Here is a 12,460-nt window from a genome sequence, read left to right on the forward strand (position 1 = left end):
ATAATATATTTAGGCATGTAACTGAAGAATGTCAATTCAACCACAGTATGAAGAGTACCATAGACTGGACAGAGGCTGGTAATGGTGCAAGCAATAAGACCTGCCCAGAAGGGTAGAAATAGGAATAGAGAGAAGAGAGATGCCTGAGAAGTTAAGTTATGGGTATTAGGTAAGGAGAATCAAATATTGCCAAAGCATAAGGCCCAAAAGAGCATCACTGGAAATCTAAATGTGAAATATTCAGAAAGATGTCTCTTCAGCAGAGCTACTGTATCTAGGAAAGCAGGAAGAGAGATGGTAGTTCAACCCACATGACATGGAATTAGAAACCATCAATGTCAGGTGCTGAAAGAAGAATACCCTTAGGACAGTAACAACAGGCAAGTTCTTCCTGCTCCGTATGCAGAAGCACAGCTACTCAAAATGTGGTCCGCAGATCTGTGCCAGTCCACAAGCTTTATGTTACACATACATGATGAGATGGAAATTAAATTTAAGCAAAGCATTTAGTAACCTTTATATCAAAATTTAACATTTTATGTTTATTGGGTCTAATTTTTTTCATTGCACTTATATTTTTGTCTCTTTAATTTCTTTTTTTTGGCAATTCATTTTTATTGTATTTTATAAAGATTTCAACCCACAATGGATTGAAGGGAAAAAACACTGTCTTCCACCAAAAATAGTTTGAGAGGTGCCATTGGGAAGTATGCTTCAAACATAAAGATTATAAAGTTCTGTTAATTTATTATTTCATTTTATCCTGAAAAAATCTTCAAATAAGTAGGGCAAGCCTGGTTTCCTGAATTTTACATGAGGTAAGATCTAGAGGGTGTTTACAAATGATCTTCCAGTCACACAAAAACGTAGGCAGTGGAAGGCAGGTCTGGAAAGCAGGATTTCTGACTCTGAGCCAAAGAGTCTCTAGCAACTCATACAGCATTGCGGGTGGATGCTGAAACTGCTTTTTAAGAGACAGATTAACCATTTTGCTTTATACAACATACAATGTGTACTGCAGTGATTCTTAGAAGCAAATTTAAGGTACCATTAGACAGAGAAGAAAAGCTTCCAACTTTTTTACTTTCTTTAACTCTAGGATTTCAAATGAATCAATTTCAAGTGGATTCAAACAATATTTTGAATCAATTACTAATGATTTTATTGTAGGCAGGATATTTGGAGATTATCAAAGTTATCTAAATATCCCGTTTTTCAGAAACTTCTCCTTTAGAGTCAATAAGTTATCTTTAAATATCTTTAAATCAATAAGTCCCAAAAGTTATCTTTAAATCAAATTTTCAAATTATTATTATTCTAGACCCAACAAATTTACATGACACATGATCACCAAAGGCAGTGAACATGCTGGTATTTCAAATAGCACCCAGAATGACTGGTTCCTGAGAATACAGAATTATAAAGTTCAGATTTTGCTTATTCTCAGAAATTGTGAAAGAAAAAGGATAGAGTTTGCTAAGGGGATTCACTGATCTCCCAGACAATGAAAGAACTCCAGCAAAATAACATTCTGATGAGCTAAGTGTAAATGAATCAGAGACATGTAGATTAAATTTCTCTTGAAATATACATGGGTTTAAAAAATTATGGGGAAAGTGCCTGGCAAAATGTGCTAAAGGGATTTGCCAAACCCCACATGTCTGACAGAGTTGGAGAAAAGAGGCCAAGACAAAAACTCTGTTTGGTCATTTATTCTTCCAGGTACTAACCACAAAGGTGTCTTAAAATGCATATCAAGGCTTCAGAAGATGAGAATGTTCTTAAGCCCCCCGATAGTCAAACAAACAAAGCCACTACCTTTAGAAAAAAAAAACATTATTTCTCAGGGAAATCAGTTCTAAATATGAGATTATCCTAGTGGCTACCAACACAGAACTCTATGAAAGGCTCAATTTGTAAAAGATATTCGGCTCTAGGGTTGAAGAACATGGTCCTGACTTTGACCATTCAATTTCCCAAATGTTGGGGAAGGAAGAAGAAACTCTTTCCATGCCACATCATTGATGCTGTGCTTTGGTACAAGCGCAGCAACGTTAGTGAAATAGACTCTGTGTTCTGCTTTATGAGATCCATTGTGCATAAAAATATTTTACAGGGTAAAATATTGATGGTTGGTTTGATTTATGCAATAGCGAATATTACCCTGCTTTTTTTTACATGTGTATAACAAATTAAAGTTTACAGCTTAAATTAGTACGGGGTCCTATTCCATGCTTCCTTGGTTTTTCCCTAGACATATCTTTAGTGGTGGGCAAGAAGCATTTCCATCTGTCCTTAGGTAAAAAGCTTCTTTTATAGAAATGGGCAAAGAAATCAGAAAATGCCCAAGTGGAAGAGTTCTTGCTCGTCTTTTCATGTTTGTTGGTGAGCAAGCACACGGTATGCAGACGCCATAGCTACGTTCTTCTCGCACTAAGGCTGTGTCTTTGTGAAGGCAGTGCTCTTGTCTGCCATATTCACAGCTCTATCATAATTTCTAGCATGACACCAGGCAAAAAGAAGGCACTTGATCAATATCTGTTGCATATTTGTGAATGAATACACACATTATAGATAGAGCCAGAATAACTAGCATCTATTTTTCCCTCAATCAAAGACTCACATACGACAGCGGACAACTCTATCATTTGTCTATGTACACTATCCTCTAATAGCCTTTCCTTTTATAGCTATGAATTCTTTGAAAATGTTTCGAGATTTTCTTCCCAGCAAAGTCAGAATAGCCTATGCCAATCCCAATTAGCTTTGTGACTATTGGGAAGTAAATGGGACAGAGGGCATTTTCATCAGCCCACCAACTCCAGCATTAAGTGCCTTTTAAAACTGGCTTTCTGATAAGCAAAGCTCTCCAAGCTTCCAGGCACTTAAACATTTATCTGTAAATATTTGACAGTGATAAAGAGACGGGTACAGGTTAAGTGGATGCATCTTCAGATCTTTACAGAGCAAAGAGGCTATCAACCTGACTCTTAAAAACATGCCTCAGGTTTTCAATTGTCTGCCCTTCAATGTTTCCATGAGCTTCTTTGGATCATTTACCTGCCTTAGTCAACCTTAAACAAATACCAGTTTGCACTCTGGCCTCCAACCTGTACTTCCAGAGTTATGGGGGATGCCTGACTTGCTTGTTAGAACTCACAATGTGGGTGCTAACCTTGACTTTCTAGATAGAAGAAAATCTTCTCAAACACTACCTGCAGCATTCTCCCTTAAAAGTAGAAATAACAGTATGCCTTCTGTCTCATATTTTGTCTTTACCTCTGTATTGCTAATTCAATCCATTAAGCTGCCTTCACTGAGGAAAAACAATATTTTAACATGCTTAGATTCAATTAGAGAAGCAGCAGATCCCCTTCCCACAGAGTCAAGCCTGGTGATGTTGGTTTTTACAGGAAGAACTTGACTAGTGTCATTCAGCATCACAGTAGTGATATCACTTCAATCTACAACTGTGAGTGTCTACACAGCCTCAAAAGACTCAGCTACCCATACACTGAGTTCAGGCACCAACCAACCCAGTCAAAGCAATAGTCAGTTGAACTGGTTATTTGGCTGGGTTGAAGCGTTCTTTGAATGAACTGATTAATTCAGTTCAAAGCAGTCATCCTGGGGACCCCCTGTTGCCCAAACTGTCCCATTGTGGAATGAATGTGGACCACAGTGGACACAGGGAAACAGGAGAGACTGGCAGAAAGCCACTGGCTGCCAGACTGCTGAGCCACAGTGCCTGAAGTATCATGGAATAAATTTCCAAAACAGCAACTTTACTCTCTGTGTTCTCCACCTTGTCTGAGAGCTGTGATGTGATTAAGAGCAAGAACTCTGGAAACAATTACCTTGGACCAAATCTCATGTCTGTCACTTACCATCTTTGTGACTTTGAGTGACTTAACTAATCACTCTCTGCCTCCAGTCTATAATTTGGGCATAATACTACCCATCTTACTGGGTTGTTTAGTGGATCAATAGGTTAATACATATAAAGCACTTAATAAACAATGAATGTTAGCCATTATTTTTGTTATTATCTAACAAAAGGAAATTTCAGGTAGGAGCCTTCATAGTATGAATAGAATTTCCCAGATTGCCTTGGATACTTTTAAATTTGAAATAATATATTTCCTATCAAAGATATTTTCATTTGTCAATAAATAATTTATTTTTCCAGAGTTCTCCAAATACTCGTAGGTATACTAAATGTATCAACAGAAAGGTTACCTGGAATTATCCTTTTGAAAAATTTCATAGTGGTGCTAAAATGACCAGAACTCTTCCTGTGTTGACTAAAACAATCTTTTAGAGAGATGAAATGTGTAGAAAAAAATTAATTTTGTGTGTCAGGCCTGGGGCCACTGTGTCTCCTGGGCACAGAGCTGGCTTCATAGGCTCATAGGGCCCACACTTAGAAGGCCCCACACTTGGTTTAATGCTCTGCTGTCATCGTTTTGAAATGCTGAATAATGTGGATAAAGAACTCCACATTTCATTTTGCAGTGGTCCCTGAATGTCAAGTAGCTGGTCCTGCCTGGGTGTGACCTATTACTGATAGCTAGAGTAATGCAAATTCCACAATTAGGAGAGTTTCAGTTAGAAGATATTTGTATGATACTTGGAGCTGAGACATAAGGTTTCCTGTTTCTTCCTGTCTGTTGGGGAAGCTGCCTCAATCACCACAGCTGCCTCATGGCACAGGCTCACGGAGCCTCTCCATTAACTGCTTCACTGGGTCCTCACAGGTTGGGAGAGTTGATAAGAAACGGGATCCTCAGTCATTTCCCTCACCTGCAATTCCACAGATGTCTGCTCATTATTCAAAAACATATTTTGAATCATTTTAAGAGCCTAAAAGTTTCTCGATACCATACACTGAAAGAAAGATTTGGGTTTCTCTCCCCCATCCCAGCCTTCTCTAGTTCATGGCTCATTCGGAAGCTCTTGACGTGGTCTCTGTATTGTTTTTCTACAGCATGAGATAAAAACTACTGTTTTCGTTGTTTGATTTTTGCTGTGTGATTAGTCTAGGCATGATAGAGAGGAAAGCACGTAAAGCATTATTTTATTTGAAAGCCGGAAGCACATCATGTTTATTAATAAAGAGCCTGGTTTACATAGATTTTATTATTATTGAGCATAAAATGGTTTATATTACAAGCAAGGGTGAAATTACTAACTAATTAGCCTATGAAGATCACGTTTAATGGAATATATAAATCTAGGGCGTTGCTTTGTTTTTCTCCCCTTGCAAACCTTAAGGGTCTTTTTCATTAAACATGTACATATGCAGTCTTTATGCTGAAACAGAGGATTGTGATACACAATTCAAGGTCAAATGATTCACTTTGTGTTTCCCAAAGTCCAAAATTTCAGTGCTTTAAATTCCTTAACTCTTAAGAAAGCCCGTTTCAATACACAGCTGCTTTGGTGTGAACGCCGAATTCAACTATCAATGATGGTAAAGAGAAAAGCAAATAATGATGGAGTGAAGCAAAGGTGAAGACTGTAAGGGCTAAATTTCCTCCTCCCTCTCTGTATCCTTCTCTCCCTCTCTCAGTACTATAGCTTAAGACCCACATAACTCTTCCAAAGAAACTTTGTTTCTATTAACTCAGAGGATTGCACAACCTTTGTAAACACACCATTCTCATGTATTTCAGTTAAATTTCGTAATAGCACCATAAAATGTGTCAGGCGTTGCAATAAACTCTCAGTCACAGGAAGCCCAAATTGTATGGGAAAATTATTAGAAACCATGTCTGAGAAGGAAGGAAGAAATGCAAAATTCTTCAAGAACCTGGAAAAATAATGTGAAATGTTTCCTTAAAGTGTGTGTCTCTCATTGAAATAAAATGAAGACTGTGTTTTAAGTAAGATTTCAAAGTTTGAAGCAGTGTGGCTATTTTAATCATCTGACTTCATTCACATTCTTGAATGCTGGTTCCTGCCTCAAGGCCACTGGAGAGGAGATAGCCCTTTCTCTTTCCCTACCCTCTACCACTTCGGAATCGGAGTGCTCTTATCAACAGGGGGCTAAAACTGCAAGGATGCACACAAATGTGTGATGCGAATTTTTTATTTTCAGAAGGGGCTTTATGGGTAAAACTTAAGAGTATATTGGGCTTATCATCTATTCATTGGTTAAAAGTTGACTTGCAACATAGTGTGATTCTAGTTTTCACATTCAAAATCCAAGTCACCACACTGTGGACAACTCACTTCTGTTTTGGGAAGCTAGAGTATGCTTATGTGAAATAACAGCGGCCTCCGTACGGGGGTTTGGCTAATTGGGAGAAAGTTGTTTCATTCCTCCCTTGCTTATTCGAACAGCCTCAGGGTGACTACAACAATCAAAACCAAACCAAAACAAAAAACCCAGTTTTGCAGCTATGATAATACTAGAGTGATTTTCAGTTACTCTGTGACCATCCCAACACCCCGAAATGCTTAAAACATTATTCACAATGAAAATAACGCTGCATGCTGCCATAAAGTCCCCATCATTCCACTTTATGGAAGTGCTTTTGTTTAATGTCAGAACAAAGAGCAAATCTAGACTTACCAGTCCGTAAGATTTGCATTCAGGAGCTGTGTGTGTAGGAAGAACTTCAGTATGGGTTCTGGAGGGCCTAGGATCCTGGGACACGGGGGTTTGCGAGCTCTGGGAGCCGCGCCTGCCAGGATCACGTCATTTAAAGATGAACACTGCCCCCTGCTGGCGAGAGTACGCATTGCCGCCAGAAGAACTTCGAGGGTGGAAAACAACCACTGTATAAGGGGAAATTGATTTCAATTAGCGCACCTTTTTTCAGTTTTTATCTGTCAGTTCAGAAGAATTATAACTGCAAAGAATCACTATTGCATGGAAAAACAACTCGGTTTATTTTATGACTGTTAGTCATCTTTATGAGCTACCATCACTGGCAAATAGCCACCTAAATGAAAGGACAAGAGAGACAAAGGCAGCCACGGTGGTGACGGAAACTTTTGAGATGGAACAGGGCCTGGAGAAGAGAAAACTCTGCAGGTGTTGATAGTTCACAGTTTGACGTAGCCAGTCGCACCACCAAAAGTTAGAGTGAGAACTCAAGCCAAGCTGCAGTTCTGAGAGCTCTCCAGAGCCTCTGAATCGCCTTATTTTCTGCCCCATTCCCTCTTGCCCCCTAATTTGAGCATCATGGGCGCTGCCCGGAGGAGTGGAGCATAGGGCTGGAGCCCCATTCTAAGGACGTGTTAGAACACCACAAGGACATTCCATAGGTGCCCTCCCATCCCCAACTTCGTGGGGTGAGCTGAGATCAAGGTGATCCCCAAGAGCAAGGCTGCAGGGGAGAAAAGCCCATCCAATGGATTCATCAGAAACAAAGAGTTGCCTGCTCTGGCAACCTCAAAGGCAATTGTCATTGAATCTCCTAAAGCCTCTTTGAGTTATGAAAACTTGGAAGGAGGTTGTTGAGGGGAGTCTGGAAACGCAGCTCACATTCACACGACAGGGAGGTGGCAGTCCTGGGGAAAGCTAACAGGTAACAACTCTCGATTTGAAAATTTGAATTACACAAATTGAGCACATGCCGCTTTTCATGCTGTTAGAAGACAGGGCTAGGATCTACTTTCATGAAATGGTTCGGCAAATGTTATAGAGGGTCCACTGTGTGCCAGCTTCCTGCAGTGTCTCACAAGTCTTCATTCAGGCAGTCCTTCACAGATCACAAAGAACGTTCATGCCACCCTATCAACACAACTCCCTGAGGCAGGAATTATGACCTCCCCTCTATATGTTAGAAAATTTGCAATTAGAAAGATTAAATAACTTGCTCATGTTCGTGCAGTTAATAAGTGGAAGAGAGCCTGTGTTCATCCTGCCTTAGGTATTTTAGAGTTGGCATTAGCAGGAGAATCGCCTGAGGCCAGGAGTTCGACGCTGCCGTGAGCTATGATCGCGCCACTGCATGCTAGCCCGGGCAACAGAATGAGAACCTGTCTCTCAAATAAAACAAAACAAAAGAAAAAACAAAACTCAAAGTCTCCATATCAACCTATGAGAATACAAATGCAAAACTAGGTAACCGAAGAAGTCTATTAAATATGTACCTAATTAATTGATGAACTCCTTGTAGGAAGTAGCGCTGGCCAGCATAGCACCACCATGCTTTTTAAATAAGAACTAATTCAATATTTTATTTTTTAATTAGCGGTCCCTTTCAATTAGGTGACATATTTATATTACTCATTTCAGAACAATTATTATACTTATGGAACAAATAATATATTCCTTCAAAAACACCTCCCCCTCATTAACATTCTCTAGCTCATCTCCACTTTGCTTCCAGAATTGTCTTTGTAATCCTAAATAAAATATTTTCATATGTTACTTCCCTCCTCAAAATTCTTTATTGTCCTCTGGAACTAGATGTTAACAAGCACACTATAAGAAGTATTTCAAAACCAAATCAAAGGTTTTAAGAAAGCTTCATTTTATGTCTTCCTCTTGACATATTAATGCTCTGAAAATCCTACAGTAAAAAAAAAAATTAACTTTTTTGTACTAAACATTTCTCAAATATATTGGACCACAGAATGTTTTTAAATTAATGGAACAGCTATTAACATATCGAGGAATCTGGGGAATACGGTTTATGGAATATTGGCTGCCTCGATAAAATCTGGACTCTTTAGCATGGCACATGGGCTTTTCATAAACCAGTACTTGCCTACCATCTCCAGCTTCATTTCCTACCCTCCGCCCTCACGTGCCTTACAGCGGACCCAACTATTTGCTATTTCCAGAATGTATCTTGTTCTCTCTTTCTCAATTTTTTTTTAAATAAACTAGTCCTTTTGCCTAGAGCATCCTGGGGCTTCTGTGTTCATCTGATCCCCTCCTAACCATTCTTTCAAATTCAAGTCAGGTCTTCCTTCTCTGTGAAGACTCCCCCACTACCCCCAACACTTCCCTAATGCCTCCCACGAAGACTTACACCCTGCTCCTTCTTTCCCCTGGCCCTGTGGGTACCTCCCTCCATTTACTATACCAATGCGGGGGGGTTTCCTCTGTTTCCCCATTAACTGCTCTAAGGCTCCAAAGTAACTCTGTTTTTTAGGGTTTATCATAATGCCTAGAACATTCGGGGATCAATGCCTGGAGAATTTTGCACCGAGATTCTCTTCCTTATTTTAATTTCTTCTTTATTCAAAGTAGTCCTACACAAAGCAATTTTATCTCTTCTTAAAAGTCTTGATGATACTACTAATAACAGCTCATAGTTATTGTGTGTTTCCTATGTGCCAGGCTCCATACTAAGTGTTTTTTATGGAATACCTTGTTTAATGATCTCAACCACCATATGATATGAATATATGATTATCTCCATTTTACAGATGAGGAAATCAGGCACACAGAAATGAAGTAATTTGCTCCAGGTTACACAACGGGTGGAAGCAGAGCTGGGATTTGTACCCAAAGAGTTTCTCAGTTTCTATTCAAACAAGGAAAAAGTTCACTACAATAGAAGTAGAAAAATAAGGTATGAGTTTTCCTCCAATTCACCAAGGAGGAGGAAGAATTATGCTTGGATATTTATGGTGCAGTGTAGGAGGACCACAAAGGAACTACAAATGGGTCTCACAAAAACCCACCTGTTAGGTTCTTGGGGAAAATAAGCGAGCATTATAAAGAAGACTGGAAATGTTATTTATCTTTAAGAATGAAGCAGCCTTCAGGGGTCACCTGGAGGGCCAGCTGGAGGCTGATCTCCAACTAAGCTCCTGCTGTTTTATCCCTAGGGCAATGGGAATATCAGTGGCAGCTGTTTTAACAGCAGCTGGGACTACAGTGGGGTGGTTGCCATAACCACCATGATCACCTCAACAGCCCATGTGGATCTGTCCTGTTGTCTCCGCTCTACAGATGGGGAAACTGAGGCTCAGTGGGCCCAGTGACTGCTTAAGGTCACTCAGTTAATAACAAAGTTGAGCTCAAATCCAGATCTGACTTCAAAGCCGCTCGAAAGACTCTCAGGAAACCAAGCAGTCTTTAGAAGCCCACTAGGATTTTAGCTGCTTATGTGAAATTGTATATTCTCTTGTATTCTTTTCTTGAATGTTAGCCTGAACATCCAAAACCAGACTGTTTACCTCTTGAGACAGAATGTTATGCTTTTGTCTATCACTGTTGAGTGGAGAGTACATATTCACTGAACGTTTCTGCACTGATTAAATGAGGACCAAAAGCAAAGGTGTAGATGGAGTGGTGGAGGCTCTCCCTGACTTGCAGGCAAAGGCAGCCTGTCAGAGGCTCTGGGTGTTTTTCCTGAGACTGCATGCTGTGTGGAACCTACGCACATCCCTTGCCTCTGCCTCTGACTGGCTGCAAGATGGTAATTAAGGCTCTTAATGTCTCGGGGTCTGCAGGCCATCGTTAATAAAATGAGGATATAGGTTCCTCTGAGGGTTCTTCTAACGCTACATTTCTGGAGTGATATTTTCAGAATTGAAGGGAATAGAAATTTTCCCCAGGAATTCCGACATGACTGGTAAACAGTTTGCATTTTCAGTGGTTTGCGTAAGAATCTGAAAACCTAAGTATTATATTTCCAGTATATAGCTCGCTTTTAAAAATAAATGAATAAAGAAATAGGCTGGCTCTCTTCCTACTGAACATGCCTGTTGCCTAAACTTCTCAACCATAAACAAGGCCTTAGGCTTTATATGTATCTCGTGTCATGATTAGTGTCACAATCCAATAGTAATAATGGTGCTCTAAATAGGAGCCAGAGATCACAGAGCATGCCACCCCCTTAATACTTGAGAAAGTCTTTCATTTTTAATGACTATGACTGCTTTAGGAAAAGGGCTGGCAAGGCCTCAGAGATGCCCCCTCCGTGCTGACACCTCCAACCTGAGATGGACTCTTTAAGCCCCTGCTATGGACTGAATTGTGTCTCTGTCAAAAGTTACGTGTTGAAACCTGAACCCTCAATGTGACTATATTTAAAGATAGTGCCTTTAGGCAGGTAATTAAGATCAAATAGTGTCAGAAGAGTGGGGCCCTAATCTGATAGGACTAGTGTTGTTATAAGAAGAGGAAGAGACACATGCTCTCGTGCGCTCTCTCTCTCTCTGTTTCTCTCTCTCTCTCTCTCTCTGCACAAACACACACACAGAGAGAGAGAGAGAGAGAGAGAGAGAAGGCCATATGAGGATACAGCAAGAAGGTAGCTGTCTGCAAGCCAGGAAGAGAGGCCTCAGGAGAAACCAAACCTGCCAACACCTTGATCTCAGGCTTCCAGCCTCCAGAACTGCAAGAAAATAAATTTCTGTCATTTAAGCCACCCAGTCTGTGGTATTCTGTTATGGCAGCCAGAGCCAGCTAACACACTCCCTAGGGCTGGCATTGTGATATCCTCAAAGTAACTTTCATATTTTTTTCAATGACTTAATCACGACTACTTGTTTTCCTTACGTCAGAGTTTAAGAATTGAAGCAGGATTTCTAATTTCTCCTCACGTTAGCTCATTTCTTTATCTCCCAACCTTCGTAGGAGTAAAAGGCTGATTTCCTAGAGCTAAGCCTGCTCTCCCAGCCTCTGGAACTTGGCCACAGGCAAGAGACAGGAAAACGCCTGTTCCTCGCAAAGGCCTCTCCATTTTTCCTAAGAGAATGCCTGGTGACTGTGCACGCCTCTCAGCTGGCAGCCCTCCCAGAGGCATCGTCCTGTGTCCACCAGGGAAACCAGGCCCCAGACCTCTGTACCGTCCTGTGGGTGCCCACCCGCCTACCTGCCATTTTCTCCATGTCAGTCTATGGCTTTGCCTGAGGAGGAAAGACAAATGCAGATTGCCACTTCACTGCGGTGCCTAGTTTTACTGATATTTATTGATTCGCCCTTACATTCAACAGATGGTTACTAATGCCTATTACTTGCTGGACTCCGTTCCAGGGACTTGGGATATTGCAGTGAACAAAACAAACAAAAATCCCTATCTTCATGGAGGTTACATTTTATTGTAAGCCCTAATTAAATAACTTTTAATCAAGTAAGATTCTGTTTTATTTTCTCTTATTCTAACACAGCTCTTTATTTGTCACAAGATGCCTTTTCCTACTCTATGACAGGTTTCTGTTTTTAACCATTTTTTTATCTGCTTTCTCATTTCTTAGAAAGTGAATAACATTATCATTAGTCCATTTTCCCAATAGAGATGTTGAAGGACAAAGGATAATTGAATCTGTCTTTTCCCATAGCACTCATACACATCATCTCAATGCCAGGGAGAGGAACTAGGATTTCTAAAGTCTGGAGTACAGATTAACCATCAGAAAGCAAAGCACAGTGCTTCACATTCTTACTTTCCACTTAAGCTCTGTGCTGGCGGTAAAAATACAAACAAAATTTCCTATAACTTCTCCACAAGGACCCTTCTTGGCTGATTTCTTATAACTCCAT

The sequence above is a fragment of the Nomascus leucogenys genome, chromosome 22a (genome assembly GCF_006542625.1).
Source record: "Nomascus leucogenys isolate Asia chromosome 22a, Asia_NLE_v1, whole genome shotgun sequence".
NCBI classification, from domain to species: domain Eukaryota; kingdom Metazoa; phylum Chordata; class Mammalia; order Primates; family Hylobatidae; genus Nomascus; species Nomascus leucogenys.